At 46.9% G+C, this 19,271-nt stretch overlaps 1 long non-coding RNA gene across 1 annotated transcript; it reads right to left on the minus strand.

The window, feature by feature from the left end:
• Positions 1-3,706: 3,706 nt before the first annotated feature.
• Positions 3,707-18,676, minus strand: LOC125333989. The gene is made up of 2 exons (XR_007207039.1): positions 18,592-18,676; positions 3,707-6,258 (listed from the first exon to the last, which is right to left on the minus strand). It is a non-coding gene; the product is annotated as an uncharacterized LOC125333989 (long non-coding RNA).
• Between the last annotated feature and the right edge of the window lie 595 nt (positions 18,677-19,271).

A 19,271-nucleotide genomic window follows, 5' to 3' on the forward strand; every position in this document is an offset into this window, starting at 1 on the left:
CCCGGCGGGCAGGGCAGGGCGCGGGGCCGCTGCCGCAGTCATTAATTCGGGGAATAAAGGGGCGAAGCGGCGAATCGAGCCTTGAAAAGTTCTTGTTTACGTCCCCGCCGCCTCCCTCCCGCACTTCCAAAGGAGAGTGACCACCGTGCGCCATCCGCCCCGGGAATGCTGCACATCCCCCGCCCGGCAGCCGGGGGAGGGAGGGAAAAAAAATAAAAAAAAGGACAGAAATACAGCAAAAGCAGGGGGAGCTGCAAAATAACCATCCGCTGCAAACCCAGCCCGCTCCCGCCGCCACCCCGCCGAGCCTTTACCTTGGCCAGGAGTGTCCGCCTGGAGTTGCGCCGGTCTCTGGGGTGACGGGCGGGAGGAGGCGGGGACGGGGGATGCTCCCGCAGTCCCCGGCCGGGAGAGCCCCCTCGGCGGCTCAATCCGGTGTCATTGCCGGGGCCGCGCCGCCCGGGCCCTCCTTAGGAGCGTCCGCCCGGTAACTCCATGGATGCGGCCCCGCTCCCAGCCGAGATGGCCGCTCCGCCGCGACCGGGCGAGCCCTGCCCGCCTGTTTCTCTTTCTTTTCACCCCGCACTTCCTCCGGCGCTCCGCGCCTCGCCGCCGCCCGGGCTCCGGCTCCGGCTTCGGCTTCGGCTTCGGCTTCGGCTTCGGCAGGGAGGCGGGGAAGCGACTTTCGGAGCGGGGACGGATAATGGTGGCGGTGCTTCCACCCCCCCCACCCACCCCCCCCGCCTCGGCCGCCCCAAATCTTCAATTTCTTTGCCTTCTCCCCTCCCCGGGCGCCGCGGCAGGGCCAGGTGCGGGCAGCGCGGGTCCCATCGCGGGCCGCGCCGCCGCCGCCGCCCGCCCCGCGTCACCCCCCCGCCGGCCGCCGGGGCCCCATGGCGCTGCCCGGAGCCCCAGCGCCGCTCGCCCGCAGCCCCGGCGCCCCGCAGCCGTCCTGCCGCCCGGCCCTGCACACGCACTCACACTCGCACACACTCACGCTCTCCTCCCCCCCGCCCGCTCCCCCTCTCCGCGCTGTGCACACGCGTACACGGGGCGGCTTCGCCAACCTTAAAAAAAAAAAAAAAAAAAAGCTTATACTTAAAAAAAAAAAAAAAAAAAAAAAAAAAAAAAAAAAAGGCTTTTGGCGCCATATTAATGACGTACTTAAAATTTGCCATTTCTCCTGCGTCAAAAAGACGGCTCTTGCCCACCGCGGGGCGAGCGGGGGCCGCTGTGCGGAGCTGCTCCCTCCCTTCCGCACCCGCGTAGCAAAGTTCCACGGCCGCGGGGCGTGGGAACCGCCGGGGCGGGGGGGTACGCGGAGCCTCCGCGGCGGCACCGCGGCCGCTCCGGAGGGGCGAGGAGCGGCGGGGCTGGGGATGCGGCTGCAGCAGAAGAGCCCCCCCGACCCGTGCATGTGTGTGTATGTGTGTGTTCCCCCAAAAAAACTTCGCAGAGTTTCCGCGGAGAGGTGCGGAGCGGCGCGGTTGCCGCCTGCCTCCGCGCAGGGTGACCCTGCTGTGCGCTCCCCAGACGAGTGTTTTGGGCTCTGGGTGGTTCAGGACTGCCTGTTGCCAGATGCTTTCCGCAGGATTAAAAACAATGACAGCAGTGTCGTCGGGATAGAAACGGTTTCTTAAAATAATAAAATAATAATAATTGGAGATACAGCATACATCTTCCCCAATTCCCGGGGGCCCTACAGAAGTTGGCTTGCACTGTTTTAAACCCTTGCTGCAGAAGATTAAAATTCAAGTTAAAGACTCTTTCAGTGACAATCTGCCATCATCTCTTAGGATTCGTTAAGCTGGTCAGCTCTAAAACTGTGAATTACCAATTCTAAGCCATTAGGAACTGGAGCTATCATAGCCAGATGCTCCCCACCGTACGACCCTGTAGTGGCTACTTATAAATTACCAAACTTGAGTTAATTAGGCTGCATCTTTCTGCCTTGGCAGCCTGTGCTGGATGTTTTCTGAACGTTCCAAGTACTTTGGCACTTCCAAGGATGAAAACAGAGTAGGAGAAGAGCATCACTTTGGTCATTCTTGGGCTTGCTGTGGTTCTTAGGACTAACACTGGAAATAGGGTCTTGAAATTTGGTATGAAGCAATCTTTTATGGCCTTTTAGATAAACCCACCCAAATTAGTCATGTTACTGGGTTTTGAAGTGCAGCTCACTACACAGTAATAAACATGCCCAGTTCTGGCAGCTGAAATCTCTCAAGATGCTGCTCTTGGGGGCACCTGCTGCTTCAGGTGCTCAGAGCCTTCTCAGCAGCCTCCCAGGGAACAGGAAACATCAGCTCCTGGCTAAAAAGCCTTTCCTGGGATTACAGGAGCAACGGGATTCATGAGCACAGCCCCTGTCTTTAAGTCCCTGACAGGACTTCACCTACAGATCCTACCTCATCTACAGCACAGGCTGCCTTAAGGGATATTGTGAATGTCACTGTGTTACCTGGTCCGGACATCAGAAGTGTCCAAAGTCAGGCATTCCATACCAATTTCTGTAGATTTTCTTGTGCACACATACTCTAATGCACTTCTTAGTTACACTGTCACATTCTGATCTCTCTGTGACACCGGCACACTGTGGATCTGCTCTGTAAGTCAAAAAGGAAACCAATTTTAGCCAGATCCTCATCTTATCTGCATAACCAAAGACTGCCTAAGGAGCGATGCAAGGGCTGCAAGACACAGACAGGCTGTGACAAAAGGATAAAACTCTCCCAAAGAAGCAGATTCTTTCCGTGCCCTTGCCACAGGCTATGTAACACTAACAAGTCATTAACCCAAACTTCTGGCTTCTGATGGCTGTATTGCCCACACTGCGGGTGCATAGCTGGAAACCTTTAGCCTGAATTGCTGACATCCATCTTTGTGCAGCTGGAAGCAGTGGGTGCTGTGCTTGCATGTATGAAGTGCTGTATCATGTTAAATACTCTGAAAACGCAGACGTTATGCTTTTCAGATGGAGTACCCTGAATTAGTCAAAACTGACCTTAATCCATCCACGTCTCACTCTGACCCATCTTTAGAACGAGTGTTTGGGGAGGATTAATGAAGGTGCTGAAGCACTGAGGCAGTGTAGTGGAAAGTGCTATAGAAAAAGCCGTGAGGAAATTAATAATTCTGTCTTTCGAGGAACCTGCAGGTCCCTGCTCTGGTCCTGTACAGCATGCTACAGCCTTACCACCCTCTGGGCCATTTCTCCAGGATTTCTGGAGTACACTTCTAAAGAAAGTCACAGCATGGCATGGTAGGTCCATGGCATGCCTAGTTGCAACCTCAGTACATTTTTACCATCCAGAACATGAGCACCTTGCTCTGCTTTGAAAACTGCACAGAGAAATATTGGTGCTGTATTTTCTATTGCTGTGAAATCCAAAAGTGGCCAGACATGTGAATAATGTGCTGAATAATGTGCTCTGCCTAGGCTCATGTGCTGAACAATAGGCATTGCTGAGCCCCTCGCTGACCATCTCACTGCACACACACCAACGCAGAAGGAGAAGAGTATCTGAACATGCAATTAAAGTCGTGTTCTGCTTTGACAAAAGGATGTAGATGAAGTTGCACTGACAAGAGTTCGGACATTTCTGTTTTTGTGTACTCTCCTTAATAGATTTTTGGCTACCATATATGCACACTTAAACACAGCTTGTGTACAAATGCATAAACGTGACACACACAGAGACAGCACTTGATGGATGGTTCTCCAGAAAGGTCATGTATATGTTACATACAACACTCAGTTTACATAGTATGACATTTATGTAACACTTACGAAGAGCTTTGACAGGCTGTTGTCAGTTGGCATTTGCTAAGAGAGGAAATAAATCTAATTATAAAAACAAAAAAAAAGCATTTTGGAAGAAACAATACTGCACAAATCCTTTAAAAGGACAGAATTGTCTGCACAACAAAGGCTTGGCTGATTGATGCTAAAATAAGCAGTTATGCAACAAGTAAGAAATACGATCTCCAGGGAAGAAACCAGCAACATTTCTCTTTCATCTTCATTCACCAGTGCTTATTTTCGCAAACCTGAAAGGAAAAATATAGGCAGTCTTTCGATGATGAGCACTCAAGTAGAATTAACAGATGTTTTGAAGTGAAGGACAGTCTCTGTGAGTTTTGTATGAGTTCTGCAGAGTTAAATCCCATTACTAATCCTGAGTTCCCCAAAATGCTGCAGAGCTGTCACCTCAAGGCTGCTTTCCCACCTTGGGGGAGCATTGTGCTGGAGTGATTAGGTGTGAATACCTGGATTTTAGGGGTGAATTGGCTCACCTTAGAGCTACAAAAGTGTTAAAGCAACTTCAGGAGAACAAGCATATGAAATAGTTCATCTTCAACTCTTTGGTTTAAAAAAACCTCTCAGTAAGAGTTGAGACCAGTGAAAATCTCAGTGCAGAAAAGAGAGAAGGAGGAAAGCCCAGTTGCCGCGTTGGCATCAAATTTGATTACCATAGTACAGGAGCATCAGACGGATGGGACAGGTCCATGGGAGTGCAAGTAGTCCCCAAAGAGAGCAAAAATCCACTGTCATTTTGAAGGCAGATAGAAACATTCTATTTTCTGACATTAGCTAGTGAAAAAAACACGAGGGAAGCTCAGCTCCCTTAGCCCATTCCTACTGCAACACCCATCCAGCCCTGGTGCTGGGTGTGGGAGGACCACCATGGAGCAGGGAGCTGCTCCAGTGACAGAGAGCTCCTGGAGATCCCTCAGAAGCATCACACTGCTTGAAAACAGCACAGGAGACACATAGCTGCTATTTTACTGCCTTAGATGCCTTCTTTTGAGGCCTCTGGTAGCCAGAAGTCATCAAAATAACCTCATGGCTACTTTAATTCCTTTCAAGGACGAGGGCAGTGCACAGTCATTCCACGAGGGGAACAAAAGGTGATAAAAATCTTGCTCCATCCATATTCCAGCTGGGATCATCCAATATCCCAGCTATAGTCAAGATATTTAGTTTTTATTAAAATATGTATTAATTTGGAGAGTAGTAAGCAGATGCAGCAGAAGGAAAATGAACAAGCTCTGTTCTAAATTACAATAATAATCATTCCCATCTTCGAGAGTGAACTACGACAGATCAAGGGAGAGATGGCTGCTATGGTCATTATATAAACTAATCCCTTTTCTTTCTTATTCATTCCGCATAATTCTTTTCCTCTCTGAAGCTAAGGAAAAACACTATACTTACAGGAGAAAAAATTTGATTTGGCAGATCAGTCGATAGTGAGATTTTGTTTGCTGTCTCAATTACCTTCAGTAGCTGGAAAACTGGTATCAAAATAAACTATAAATTAAAAAAAAAGTAGATATAGCCCTACAAATGTCCATCCCTTGACAGATAGCTCAGTAATTCTCTCTGTTCTAGCAACAGCTGCTTTAATATCTTTCAAAGAAATGGCAGCCTCACTCTGTCTGAAGGGATTACCTTTAAGGAATGCATCCGTAAGTGGCTTTGTGCAAAGATATGTTCTTGTGGGGTTTGCACTGCATTTTTTCTGCCAAATTTCAAGATTCCTTTTTCGTTGTTGTTGCTGTTGATTTTCCTGTTTTCTATAAGTTTGCTGCTATTGCTTAATGCATCTAATACATCCCACATTTCATGTATTCCCCAGACTGGAAGAGCTGGGGCTTTTAGAGGGCTTTTAAGGGTAGATTGGGGAAAATGAGGACCATCAGTGGTCAGGTGAACAGCTTCCTGTGACAGGAGAGCTGCTGTAGCTCCTCCTGCGTCAGGAGGATCCTTGGGCATCTCAGCAGACCACTGCAATTCCCTTCCTGGCTTTCTTTCCTTTGCTGCCTTTTTGCTGCCTTTTCACACTTCCCACACGCGATGCGGTGAGGGGATAATGCAGCTCCTTGGACCACGTAGGACTTCATGTGAAGACATTTGACTGCTACAGGCAAAACTCTGGTTCTGGGTGATGGGTGGTGAAAACAGAAGTAGATTTAGAATAATTCAGTTGGAGGGGACCTACAAGGAACATCAGCTTGGGTTCAGCTGCCTCAGTAGGTCTGCTCTCCCTCGTGAAAGGCTATCCCACAGGCAGGACATGCCATTGCAAGCCCTTGTCCTGCCCATTCCCACCCCACAACCTAGGAAAGATCCACCGAGGTGTAAATGCCATCGTGTTGTACTCCCTGAGCAGGCCAGCAGAGCTTTCCTCCTCCTGCAGGTGTCCTGGCTTGGGAGGGAGGTTCACAGTCCAGTGCAAGCGCGTGTCTTCCTACCTGCAAATCCCACCACAGAACATGCAATTATTGTCCCAGTTCAAAAAAAAATGAGAGACATTAATGATCCCAGTCACAATTCAATGCACCATTTGAGTGAAGGGTACATATGCTAAACAATACATGCATCAGGACGGCATTAATCCACATTTTATATGGATTCCCTCTAGACATTCAGTTTATAACCAAGCTGGCTATTTCCCTGTATTTCTCTGGAGTTGGAGGGTGTGAAAAAGACATTTCCATTTCATTGACTAAGTTCCCAAGGGGAGAGTTTATGAAAGTGCAAGTGCATAATTTACTGCCTGACAGGATGAAGATGGTATCTGGTTTTCAAAAAATAGTGTACCCTGAAAACCAAAATTGCTAGAACAGACATTTGTTTTCCTTAAGTACCATATTTTAGAAGCATTTAATTTAGCTTAGGAGCACCGTTAAAAATATATGCATTGTAAATTGCAGCTGTATAACACGATATTTATCAGATAATGTCACTGAATAGTCTCCTGTTGCAATATAAATGCCAAGGCATTTATAGAAAATAAATGTTGAAGTAGTGAGCTTTCTTTTCAAAGTGGAAAACCATTATCTCATCTGAAAGTCATAAATAAAATTATGAGGGTTTGCTTACAGGGTTGGTTTTAAGCATAGGGGGGCTGACATGGACACACCAAGTTCATCCATCCATCCATCCATCCATCCATCCATCCATCCATCCATTCCATCTCCCAGTCAGAGGAGCAACACACCTGGCATGGCTCAACTGGTACATGAACACAAAAAATATGTGTCTAAAATAACTTTTACATACAAGAAGTGGCTGGATGGATGGACAGCTGATTCACTGACACGTCAGCAGGACACACCACACAACAGCACCCAGGTTTCTGGGCCACATTCAGGAGAAAATACGTCAATCCTGGTAGCTCCTTGCGGAGGAGATCCCACACTGAGCATTTCCCGTCTGTGAGCACTGAGGACCTCTAGGCTGTGCACCATATTAGTAAAATGTCACAGCAACAAGAGCATGGAGACATGTTAGATCACCCATTCTGTCGTCTCCTGGGGTAGGGTTACAGCCCTTCTGCGGAGGATGTACCAGCTACTGATTTGAATTTACCTTTTCCCTTTGAAAGTAGCCACTCTTCACTAGCCGTTCCAGACTGCTGAGCAGCCCGACATCTGTCTGAGCTCCATGGATGAGCTTTGGTGAGCTCCACAGATGACAGGCAACCATTGAAACAACAATTCTTGCATGCCAGGACTTTAACACATTGTATATGCAATGCATACCCCCTTACAATGGTTATAATCTTCAAATCAATCCTACCTGGCAGTGGAAGTTTAACATTAATGACTTTCTTATTATGGATGGAAAAACCTTTCAGAGCTAATGAGCAGAAACAAGATCACTTGCTCCTAGCTGAGGAGGTGACTCCGCGGTCACGACCAACACTTGGGGCAGAGCTGTAAGTGCTTGCTTTAGCAAGCCGAAGCAACCGAAGAGTTGGTCTGGCAGGTTACACTGCCTCTGCCTTTGGAGCTGAGACCTGGGTTCAGAAAATGCTTTAAGGTTCTCAGCTCCTTAAAATAAAGATACCAGGAAAAGGTTCTTCACCCAGAGGGTGGTTGGGCACTGGAACAGGCTCCCCAGGGAGGAGGTCACAGCACAAAGCCTGACAGAGCTCAAGGAGCATTTGGACAACACCCTCAGGTACATGGTAGGATTTCTGGGGTTGTCCTGTGCAGGAGTTGGACTCGATGAAGTATGGGTCTCTTCCAACTCAGGGCATTCTATGAACACTATCAGCAGGGAGGAGGCAGCCACCCATCACCCTTCCCTGCAACAGGAGCTGGGGCTGTGGTCCCAGGGGAAGCCTTGCTCTCCCCAGCCAGGGACAGCTGCCGAGGTGTGAAATTGGGGGGGTTCAGTTTAATTTTATCTTGACAGCCAGGAGAAAACAGGACTCGACCAGTAACACGTTTAATTTCCAAGCTGGTCCCGAAGGGCAGGAGGAGCGGGTGAGCCAGCGAGGGTGAGCTCCTGGCCCAAGCGTGCCAGGCATCCCGCAGTACCCTGGGGTGGTGGCATCTGCCCTGGCATACCTCAGGGAGCAGCAGCCGCAAGCCTGGCTGCTGGAGGAAAAATAAACAACTACAGTGAGTCACAAAGGCAAGCAGCATATGACGGGGACAGGTACTTATGCAAATAAACTGTTAACACCCAGCCAGACAGAGCTGATAAGCCTCCTAGGCCAGCTGGAGGCTTCTTCATCCTGCTGGGGGGAGGCGGAGGAAAACAGCTCTAGGACAACAATAGAAACCGAAAAGCAAGAGCAAGGCAGCTCTGGAAAGGCTGCACGGGGATGCCTGGTTTGGGTACCAATCTGCTGCACCCTGCCATGCCAGTGTGTCCCTGGGCTGCTCTGCTTCCAGAAGCAACCTGCAGTGCCAGCGTGGGTTAGTCTGTGCCGTGGTGCTCGTCACTGAGATCTCCTGGGGGTGCTGGGTGCCTGCCAGGACACGTTTCCCCCCATGCCCACGGCAGCAAGGTACTCCATTCTGAGCAAAGTTTGAGATTTGTGAGGTTGTGGAACAGGGGGTGCATGGGGAGCTGCCTTCCCGTTTGGAATATTCCTGTAATTCTTCCCCCTGCCCTCTCAGCTGACCAACCCCCTCAGAAGCATGAATGAGTGGCAAATTATCCTTCTGCAACACTGCTGGGGATCCCCCCGGAAGCTTCATATCTGGCCTGGCTGGGCTGCTGATAATCAGATGGAGGGGTTTAAAATAATCAAGCCTAAGCAGCTGAAATCCAAACTGGAATAGGTAATGGGGTCAGAAAACAAACACTGCAGCCCGGGCACAGGCGGGGGCTCTGCAGGGCACCACACACTCGAGGTGGGCTGAGCTGGGAGCTGTGTTGCTTCCTCAGGATGCTGCCCAAAAACCAGAGTGTCCCAAGCCCTGCACTTCTCTGGTAGTGGGAAAGCTGTGCAAAAGACCCCAAATGTTTCACAGGGAGTCTTGAGAGCCTTCTCCCCCCATTGCAGCCATCACCAAAAGCCTGAGTTGTAGATGAAAGGATTTTGCTGCCCCAGAGCTCCGATAGTCCCAGTCCCAGCAGTGCCAGCAGCTCAGAAGATGTGGGACACCTCCCTGCTCCTGCAGCATCATCACCCACTCCTGGTTCACGGGTCCCCATCCCAAGCTGGCTCTGCCAACACCTCCACCTGCCTTGTCTGTGGGCAGGGAAGAGGGGACAGAAGCACCAAAGAAAGGGAGAATTATAAGTTTAGGGAATTTGTTTTGCCCGCTGCTCAGATTTCCAGCTTGTTTTAATGACGTAATGCTCCAATGGTGAGAAGCCAAAGTTTGCCCTTCCTGTGGTTGTCCCTTAGGAAAAGCATATTACTGCAATGTGAAACTGAAAATTGAAACAGGCTGGTGCTTCACCAGAGAAAAGGCCTCTCCCTTTTCCCTATTCAGTGAGGCAGGGATGAATGTTGTGAGGTTTGAAAGAAAAACTGAAAAAGCCTTTAATTAATCCCTGGAGGCTAAACCCTGCCAGATATGGACAGGATTTCTCCTCTGCCTCCTTTTCAGAACAAGAACATGAAGCTGCCTTCCTGCTGCAGCTCTTTCCGGGGGATTCTCAGGTCTCAGAGGAGGATCCAAAGCATTTTCCAGAGCTTTTTTTGTGGAGAGAATGGCTGCCAGGGAAGCCTCATTGCTGTCCCAGGACAGTGAAGAGACAGGGAGCCCTTGCTCAGACTTTTGGAAGCTTTTACCTGCTGGGAGGAAACTTTCTGAGTTCAAGGTCAGGTCTGTTTGTCTTCCCTCCTGACAGATGTAAACTGTTATGCAATATTCAGGAAGTCACTTTTATCAGACTCAATTCAATTTCTAAGATTAAGAGCACGGAAAAACAAATACTAGTGCTGGATGGAAAGTACTGGCACTAACCAGTCCAACACTGTTTGGACAAGGATTGCTAATAGGGTATCTCTTATTTCCACAAGTCAGTAGAGGCAGGTTACAAAATATGCTGCTTTTTATGGGAGGCTGATGATGAGGAGGACGAAAATTAACTGTTGCTTAGAGGGCAGAAACCATAGCGAAGTTTTTTTGGAGAGCAACTTCTGTGTTTGCTACTGCAGCATGTGGGAGCATCCCAGGGTATAAATTCGGGGCTCAGCCCCTGGCAGAGGGCAGAGGACTGCACTGTTAACAGTACCAGTGCTGGACACCTTTGCTTGGCTACAGCTGCCCTGGTGCCTGGCAGGGGTATGGCTGCAGGACAGGTAAAGGCTTTGCTCACAAAAAACCCAACGTGCAAGGGAATAGACAAAATATAGAGCATGTGCAGTTTTCACAGGGATCATCAGCTGGCACAGCACAACAACTTCATTCAGAAAATGTACTGGGAGAAGGCACTGGAGAAAAGAAATCTTAACTTGCAGAGGGAAAACTGTCCTAAGCAAGACCCAAGCTGATCCAATGATCCAGAAGTCCTAGGGTCCTTAAAGAAAAACAGAAGGAACTGCAATGGAGGAGGATGGATCATTTGATCTGTGGAGCTCCATGCCAGGGATCACACCAGCCCCAGCCCAGAAGACGTACCTGCTTTCATGACACTTTTTGCAAACAAGGCCCTTATAAAGTTTCAATCATCACCACTATTGAGACTAGTTCAGTGCTTTCTGTTGGTATAGGAAAAAATGTTGAAATTTAGCTTCCAGCACTGTAAACTCCCTTAATTCAGTACTGTGTATATAGATATTATACACAGAGAAAGTTAAAATGTAGAAATAAGGAGCTCGGGAGTTTGGTAAAAGCTAAAGGAGAACCTGAGGTTTGAAAGAAAACCATTAGCAATAGCAGATTTGTGAGTTCAGCTGTGGGAAGGACCACAAAATCCTAGCACATGCTATATATCTTCTTTTTATTGACTGCTTTGTGGGAAGCTGCATTTCTTGTTGGAGTTGGGAGCTACAGCTTGCACTCTGTGTTGATTTTGATTATAGAGTGGTGGTAATTAAACCTCTGGAGCATTAAGTTACCATTTTAACCAAATGCCTGCATTTTATCTTGATGGGAAATTGGGAGTGAGACTCAGATTTTCACAGTAAATAAAAACTGTTGGCTGTTTCACAGATAATCCTTTTCCTCAGCTTATGTATGAGAAAATCCTCCTGAACAGTTTCTTCCATCCTTTTGTAAAGGCACACACTCCTTGAAGAAGCTCAGCAGCAGCACTGCCAGGTTCTGCACACTGTTCATCTTGTAAAATAATAATTATAATCATAATGTGCCTCCTTAATGACACTTTTAATCCAGAGACCAGTATTCTTATCTCCATGTAAGCAAACAGAAGCATGCAGAATTTTGCTCCAGTGATATAAGTGGCCAAGGTCAAAGTCAGGAGTTACCCAGCACCCAGGTTCAGTCTATCAGCAATATCCACTGCCTGGCTCTGAGGTAACGCTCTTATCTACAGACAGATAGGGAAGGTGCAAATCTGGTTAATTCTTAGACAGTTCTGTGTTGACAGGCGCAGGTCTGCCTCGCTGCACACCTGTAGCTTAGGAATTGGCCATTACAGCCATTTCAGGTTGTTACTTTCACTGAGTACAACCCTGAGCCTGCCTGGACAAGTGACTGAACCAGGTGAATCCCTTAAATCCACTATTTTATTGCAATTAACAGCAATATTGCTGAAGTAAGACTGAGATGCTCAGCAAAAGGCTGTGAGGCCGCAGTGTGCACTGGCTGCCTTCCGTGCAGGCAGGGGCATTAAGTGCTCTGGAGATCAGTGATTCTGATAATAAACAGTTGCTTGTGCAGTGGATTGGGCTCAGCCCTTTCAAAGCGCAGCCGTTGCCACAGAATCTTTCATCCTCTGCTTTCGGAGTAAAGTGCATCCTCCCTGCCTAGAGCAGCAGCAGGTTTACCACAAAATGCTTGCAGGGTTTGCCGTCTGCAGAGGCAGGTATTACTCACCCAGTGGCTCCTCATGCAAATGAGCTGCTGTCACTGGGATAGCAGAGCCAGGAGCTGGAATTGAGGCTGCTAGAGATGCCCATCTGTGCGTGCCACCTGAGACCAGGGACAGCCACAGGATTCCTTTGGGACCATGTTTCTCAGCAGACAGTGTTCCTGCAGATCTGCAGGTTCACTGGTCACACTGCAGCCCCGGGAGCTGCATCTTTTGGTGGGGACCAGAGCCTGAGACTGCATCACTTCACCTTCACTATCACTCCCCCTCCAGCCATTTGTTGAGAGGAAATGTCTGTCACAGCACATGGGGGCAGGTACAGAGACTCCTGCACACCTCAGGAGAGCTCCTGGCTGCACAGCTCCCTCAGGCAGAGCTCTCAGGAGGAGATGCCTCAAGCACACAGAGCTGCTCCCTCCTCAGCAAGGTCACATGAACTCAGGCGTGGTCTGTGTCACCTGCCAGAGATCAGGAGCAGCACTGCTCCTCAGCGTCCCACCCCATCTGCATGAGGAGTTTGGGATCTCCTGGTGGAAACCCAAGAAAACCCTGAAACAAAGTTGTGATGGAGGCTTCTCTAGATAGAAACACAGTTGCTGCTGATGTGGTTGGGAGCTCAAATAGAGTAGGGCAGCTTCCAATTCGAAGAGGATCACAAAGAAGTCACTTATTTTGGAGAAACCTTGAAGGAGTACAAATTATTCTATTCTTATCTAATAAAGGTAATGAAAACTGAAGTATTGCTACTGATGCTACTGGATCCAGGATTTCACACCTTCTTCCTATCATACCATGCTGAGATATGATGCCCTCCAAGTGTAACTGATAAATCCCTCAACCAATTTCCAACTGTTCTATATCCTGGTTTTATACTCTAACACAAACAAAGCAAAAAAATCAATATAAAACCCTCATTTTTTTCCAAACCAAGCAAACTAAGGAAGGAAAACAGATCTACTTAATGTTTCTAGATGTAAATATTTAGGGTAAGAGAAAGAAAAAGCTGATTATCTTCTCCATTTGACAGGACAAATATAAAAGCATCTTCTTTGAAAGATTTATCTAAGCATTATTCTGCATTCTGACATTAAGGGAAATGTTGCCTGCTTGCATCTTTTCCCAGGAATGGTAAACCGCTCTGGTGGTTTGGAAAAATTTAAGTAAGAATCTATTTTTCAATTATTTTTCTTTTTTTCCACAGACCACTGCCATTCTTTATTTGAGTGATGGCCAGAGTTATAAAGGATAAGCCACCACAAGACAAAATTTTCTCAGAATATTTTTCTGCTATGAACTTCTGGAAACAGCAAAAGAAACCAAGTTTGTGTGAAGCTGGTGTCCCATCAGGAAGAACCAGGCTGGATACACCCACAGTCACCAACGTTATGTGACACCAGGTAAGTTACCAGAATCAGTAATGATATAAAAAAAAATCCATTAATCAATAAATAAATTGGGGAGATACCCAAATAACTCAAAAAGACTGCAAGAGCTCTACAGAGCAGCTCAGTCACTGTTTTCTACCCCCCACACCCCCAATCAGTCAGGAATAGGTTGTTTTCTGCCATCCTCCTTCTTTTCCCCATTTTCTTTTCACCCAAGTGATAGCACACTGGATTTCTCTGGAATTATGTCTCAAATTTGCTCTTTTTATCATGTCTAAAACTTTTTTTTTTTAAATAATCTCCTCCAAGCCTCCCTCTTCTTGCATCTGTTATTACAAACTTCAATTTTAGCAGCTACCCTCAAGGCCACATCAATTCACTCCACAACCATACCAGTCCTTCAGTTACATAATTTACGAGCTTCTTGCCTTCTACTCTTTATTCCTGTTACCTTTGCACATCTCCTCTTACCTGGCTGAACAGCCTACCTACATACAGCCAGCCCACAACCTTTACCCCATCAGGCTCTATAATCCTTCTGTCAGCTCCTTCCCAAAGCACAGACTCACATTCTGCCCAGCTTTCTTTTAAGCCTGGGAAAACCTTCCCGATAAAATCTGAACAGCCACTCCTTTCTTCTCCTTCAAAACTATCCTTACATCTCACTTCTGCCAAAAAAACAGCCAAACTCAGCTTCGGCTGTGGCTGGGCAACATGAACCAGGATTTTCTTCCCTCCTTTCCTTGCTCCCTACCTCTGCTCTCAGCTAAGCATTAGCCTAACCAAATTATGCTACCAAAGAAATGTCGTTGCCACACACACACATATGTATATGTATATATACACACGTATTTTGTGTGTGTGCATGTGCTGTATCTCCTTGGTTCCTAGTGCCTGCAGAACATAAGACACTCAGATTGCCTTTTTCCCTCTGCTTTTGCAGAGCACGTCACAGAGCCATGGCTCAATTCCTGTGCATGCTCCCAGAATATAAACATGTGCTGATAACAGAACAGTCCCTGGAGGAGAGGTACAGCAGAGCTGGGAACCAGCAGTGAACTGCAACTATCACTGGTGCAGAGCAGACGGGGAAAGGAGATCAGACTGATCAGATAAGGGCCTGGAGTGTCAGGACAAGGGGGAATGGCTTCAAACTGTCAGAGGTTGGTTATTACAAGAAATTCTTCCCTGTGAGGGTGGTGAGGCCCTGGCACAGGTTTCCCAGAAAAGCTGTGGCTGCCCGATCCCTGGAAGTGTTCAAGGACAACTTGAATGGGGCTTGGAGCAACCTGGTTTAGTAGAAGTTGTCCCTGCCCATGGCAGGGTATTGAAACTGTGCTTTAAGGTCCCTTCCAACCCAAACCATTCTATCATGATTCATTGATGAATAATAAATCAAGATTACAGTTAAAATATCCTTTATGTAGTAAAACACTTGAATTAATTAAGCACAGAGGAATAAGATAGAAATCTCTTGCATATATTTCCAGTGACTCCAGCACATGATGAATCTGAGAAATGCAGCTGAGGTGTGAGGACACAACCAAAGTTATTGTACCAAGGTGGGTCTGTACTGCCCAAATGTCCCTTTTCCTGTTGTCATGATGTGGGACAAACAGCAGGTCTCACATAACACAGGACCAGGTATGTTCCCAGAAAAGCTGAAGCCATGGCCAAGTAAGAGGCTTGGAGTATGTTCCAGAGTGGATGTTGCTGTGGTTCCAGGTAAAATATTGTGTATAAAATATTACACGTGGGGAGCTGAGTGTATCACTTGGCTGGAGAGGATGACACACTTACAAAAATCCTATTAGGACGTCTTCAGTGTCCAGGTACCCTTAAAAAAGCTGTTTCTAAATAGTTGATATAAACTGCAGGTTTTTTGTAAGTACAAACTATGTAGTTTCTGTGTTCTTTGTAGATTTCTGTGACAAGAGTGAAATACAAGAGCAGAGAGCACTGAAACTGGTGGTATCAGGTGTGAGAGTAAGTGACCACCAGCATGCTCAGAAGCTCCTGTATTTCCCTGGTCCAGCCCACCGCAAAGCTTACACGCAGTTAGAAGCATCCCAGATTCCCTGTACTTAAACTAAACTTTGTTTCCAGCAAAAAACTCCCAGAGTTTTCAGCCTTAACTCCTAAGCCAAACCCCATATTACAACAGCTAAAATGTCAGAGCTAATTAAGAGGAGGAAGCCATGCAGAAACCAGCCAAGATGTGCATCTGCCACCAAGGAGAAACCCCATTCCTGCAGTGTGTGCCAGGACCCGGCGTGCACACCACGTCCTCCCAGAGGCAGAGAGCTGGCTGGCAATTTGGTCAACCCTGAATGACATGCTGGAGTGCTGACTTCCCTTGTGGTTTCAAAAAAAAATTAGCTTTAAACCCATGATTTTAAGTGATGCCCAGGGGTATGTTTAAGGAACAGCCAGCCAAATTCCACCCTGACTGCTGGAGCACCGTTGGGCTCCGATGGGGTTGCGCAGTAGATAAGAGACCACAGTGTTTGGGCAATTAGTTTTAACCATTATTATATAATATTGATGTCATATTGACTACACATATAAATGCTGGCACGGGGACTGGAATTACATTGATTTATTAAGTTGATAGCATGCACTGGTGCCAAGCTACCAGGTCATTGATCAGCTGCCTGGGCTGAACTTCAGCGTGTAATTTCCAGCACAATGTGACTGATCAGAAATACCATAATTGGTTGCAAATGTCCTTCCTTCTATTTGTTTTGTTAAGTGGCTTTTTCATTAACGCAGCAGAGCCAAGAGAATAAATATGACTTTACTATTGGACTGCAGGCAGAGAATAGCTGAGAACTGGATGCAGACTGGGACAGGACTGCAATATTGTCAAGCCAGCACTCTTCACTCCTTTTTTTGTTATAAATTTTCTATTTTCCTGCATTTAGGGCCCTGATTGCTTCAGAAGAGATGGCCTTTGGCTAGAAGGGACTTGGCTGACACTATGTTCAGTAAAACACAAATTTATTGAATTCATGCCCCCAAATGCTCTAATTCAATAGGTTTATTATTCGGCAAAGCCATGATGTCTCTACTTAGAATATGGCCCTCAGATGTCCCTGCTAAGAGAGGAAGCTAAGTCCAGTCCTTGGGAACAGGCTCTCTGCTCCTTACAGTAACACCCAGTCATCTGAACGAGCTGGAACACTCAGAATTAGGCACAGAGACTGCAGGGGAGGTGGCACCTCCCTCCTGAACACCAAAGCCAAGGCTGAACCAAGCAGTGGGTCCCTTCTCCAGAGCCTCATCCCAGCTCAGCTTCTGCAACACAGCCCTGCACATCTGCAGGATCACATGAAGTGAGCCTTGTTCTTTGAGAGAGCAGAAAGTGCCAGATGGGCACCCACACCTCTGGGCCTAAGTGAGTTGCAAAGTTCCTGAAAATACTGACTCAAGCGTTGTATCTGTGAGCAAGTGCAATTATTTGAACAGGAGAAAGACAGAAGTGAGCCGCTGTGGCACCAACTATCCCATGAAATAGCTCTGTACATGACCCAGATTATTGCATGCCCTTTCTGATTTCCAACAGATAAATAAATCATTGTTTTCTGGGTGTGTGACTCCTCAGTACCTGCTTTTAAATGCTCTTTCCACCTGTTATTTTACACTGTTCTATCAATGTCAGCCCATTTCTGGCTATATTCTAAACATACATAATTGCGTAGGACCAGAGCAGGAGTAGTGGTTATCCGGTGACTTCACAGCAATGAAACATTATTACAGACCTTTCACATGAGTCACCACAATGCGTTAGAGGAGCAAAGGCAATAAAAAAAATAAATGTCAAAAAGAATAAAGGTATTGAGTCAGGAGAAAAGAACCAATCCATTATTTTTCACTGTTTTCAGCTGTTTAGGACTTTATACTTTGATAATTTTCATCCGCTGGACTCTGCCAAATAGAGCCATTGTTTCTCTCCTGTTAGCTCCCTGAAAATATCTGGCAATGGTTTACTCCAGCATGAATAAAACTAAAGACTAAGCTACTTAACCAATGTGTGTTCTTTGAAGTATTGGATTTAAATCTCCAGGATGCCAGCATGTTGCGAACAGGCACACTTCATTAGTGATGCTGAAACATTTCCTCAAAAGAAATCAGAATGGAAGTGTTTGATATCTATTGTTTTATTTTCTGTTCAATTCAGTTGCAGGTTTCAAAGGGCTCTGGAGGGCCAGACCTGCAGGGCTGCTGGAGCACCAGCACTGGGGATGATGCAATTTGACTGAAGCAATGGTGAACAAGGCATCATTCCCTACCTGTTCAGGGCATACTGGGCTGAGGACTCTGATTTTGTCCACACTTTATAAAGAGCTCAGCATAGTCATTACTCAACAAATAACTAAAAGAAACAAGTTTGTAATTTGGTTTGTTCAGAGGGTTGTAAATTATTAGCATTTACTATGCCCTGCTGCATGTACAACCCAGGGAAAACATCCTTCATGTAAGGGCCTGTTCTGCAACTTCTGCTCAGAGCGTTTGCTCCTTGAGTGGGGTCACAGAACCCATCATCCTCATTAATGTGATGAAGCAGCAGGCACCCTCCCCCTATATTTAATTTTGAATGTGCTCTTCAGTGCTCCAGTGCCTGGACCTGCTGAGCCCCCCCACCTCCCATCCCAACTTGGCTCCTTCCCACATTGCTGACTACTTCTGTCCCATCAGAAGACTACTGCTCCTTCCAAAGCCTAAATCCCAATTTCACAGGAGCTCTACCTCCCCAAAATCCAGAGCAGTGCTCCCAGCAACGTGCACAGCAAACCAGAAGGTCGCTTTTCATGTAAAGGGCAACATAAATGTGCCCAAAACAACTGGAGGGATGCATTAATTGAGCCTTGAGTTTTTTCACCCCTGCTCTTGGTAGGGAAGAAGGTTTGCAGCTATTCCAGAAGTTTTACATGAGAGGGAAACACTCACCAGCTCTCAATGATCTGTCAAGGGCAGTGTCTGCTTCTTGGCAGGAGCCTCTGCTGAAACACCAGCAAGCATCTCTCCCGCTCCCAGCACAGCACTGCTGCCAGTGACTAAGCAGTTTCTATAAATCAAGCTGCAGCAGAGTTCAGAAGCCTAATAATAATCTGCAAATGTACAGTAATAATAATATGGTGGTTTTAATGGTAAGAAGGTCACAGATAAGTATAATAGGCATTCTGATGTTGAGACTTGTAGCTTGGTTTTGAATAATTTTAACTTTCTATTTGATGTCTAGTCTTAGAGCAGTAGAAACTGGAATTAAACAATGCAATTAAAACACAGCAAAGCTGTAATCTGATTTTATGTCCTACTTCTAGCCTTGCTGCTTCACCTTTTCCTCTGAGCCCTTCGTCTCTCCCACGATGAAGTATTTGTCATTGCCTGTTTGGGGGTTGGAACCGGCTTGCCTGCTGGGATGCCAGCAGTGCTGCTGTTCCCCATCCTGCTCTACTTAGCAGCAGAGACCACCACAGCAGGTGGATGTTCGTGGCTTGGCTGTGAATGTCCTCCCCAGTGCCACAAACACCCAAGGCTTTGCATCCCAAATGCTTGACAGCACCCCTGCAGCTGGCACAGGACAAGTGCTGCTCATTCTATTTACTGTAACTGTCTCTTTAATACTT

This window comes from Corvus hawaiiensis, chromosome 15, assembly GCF_020740725.1.
Source record: "Corvus hawaiiensis isolate bCorHaw1 chromosome 15, bCorHaw1.pri.cur, whole genome shotgun sequence".
Lineage (NCBI taxonomy): Eukaryota > Metazoa > Chordata > Aves > Passeriformes > Corvidae > Corvus > Corvus hawaiiensis.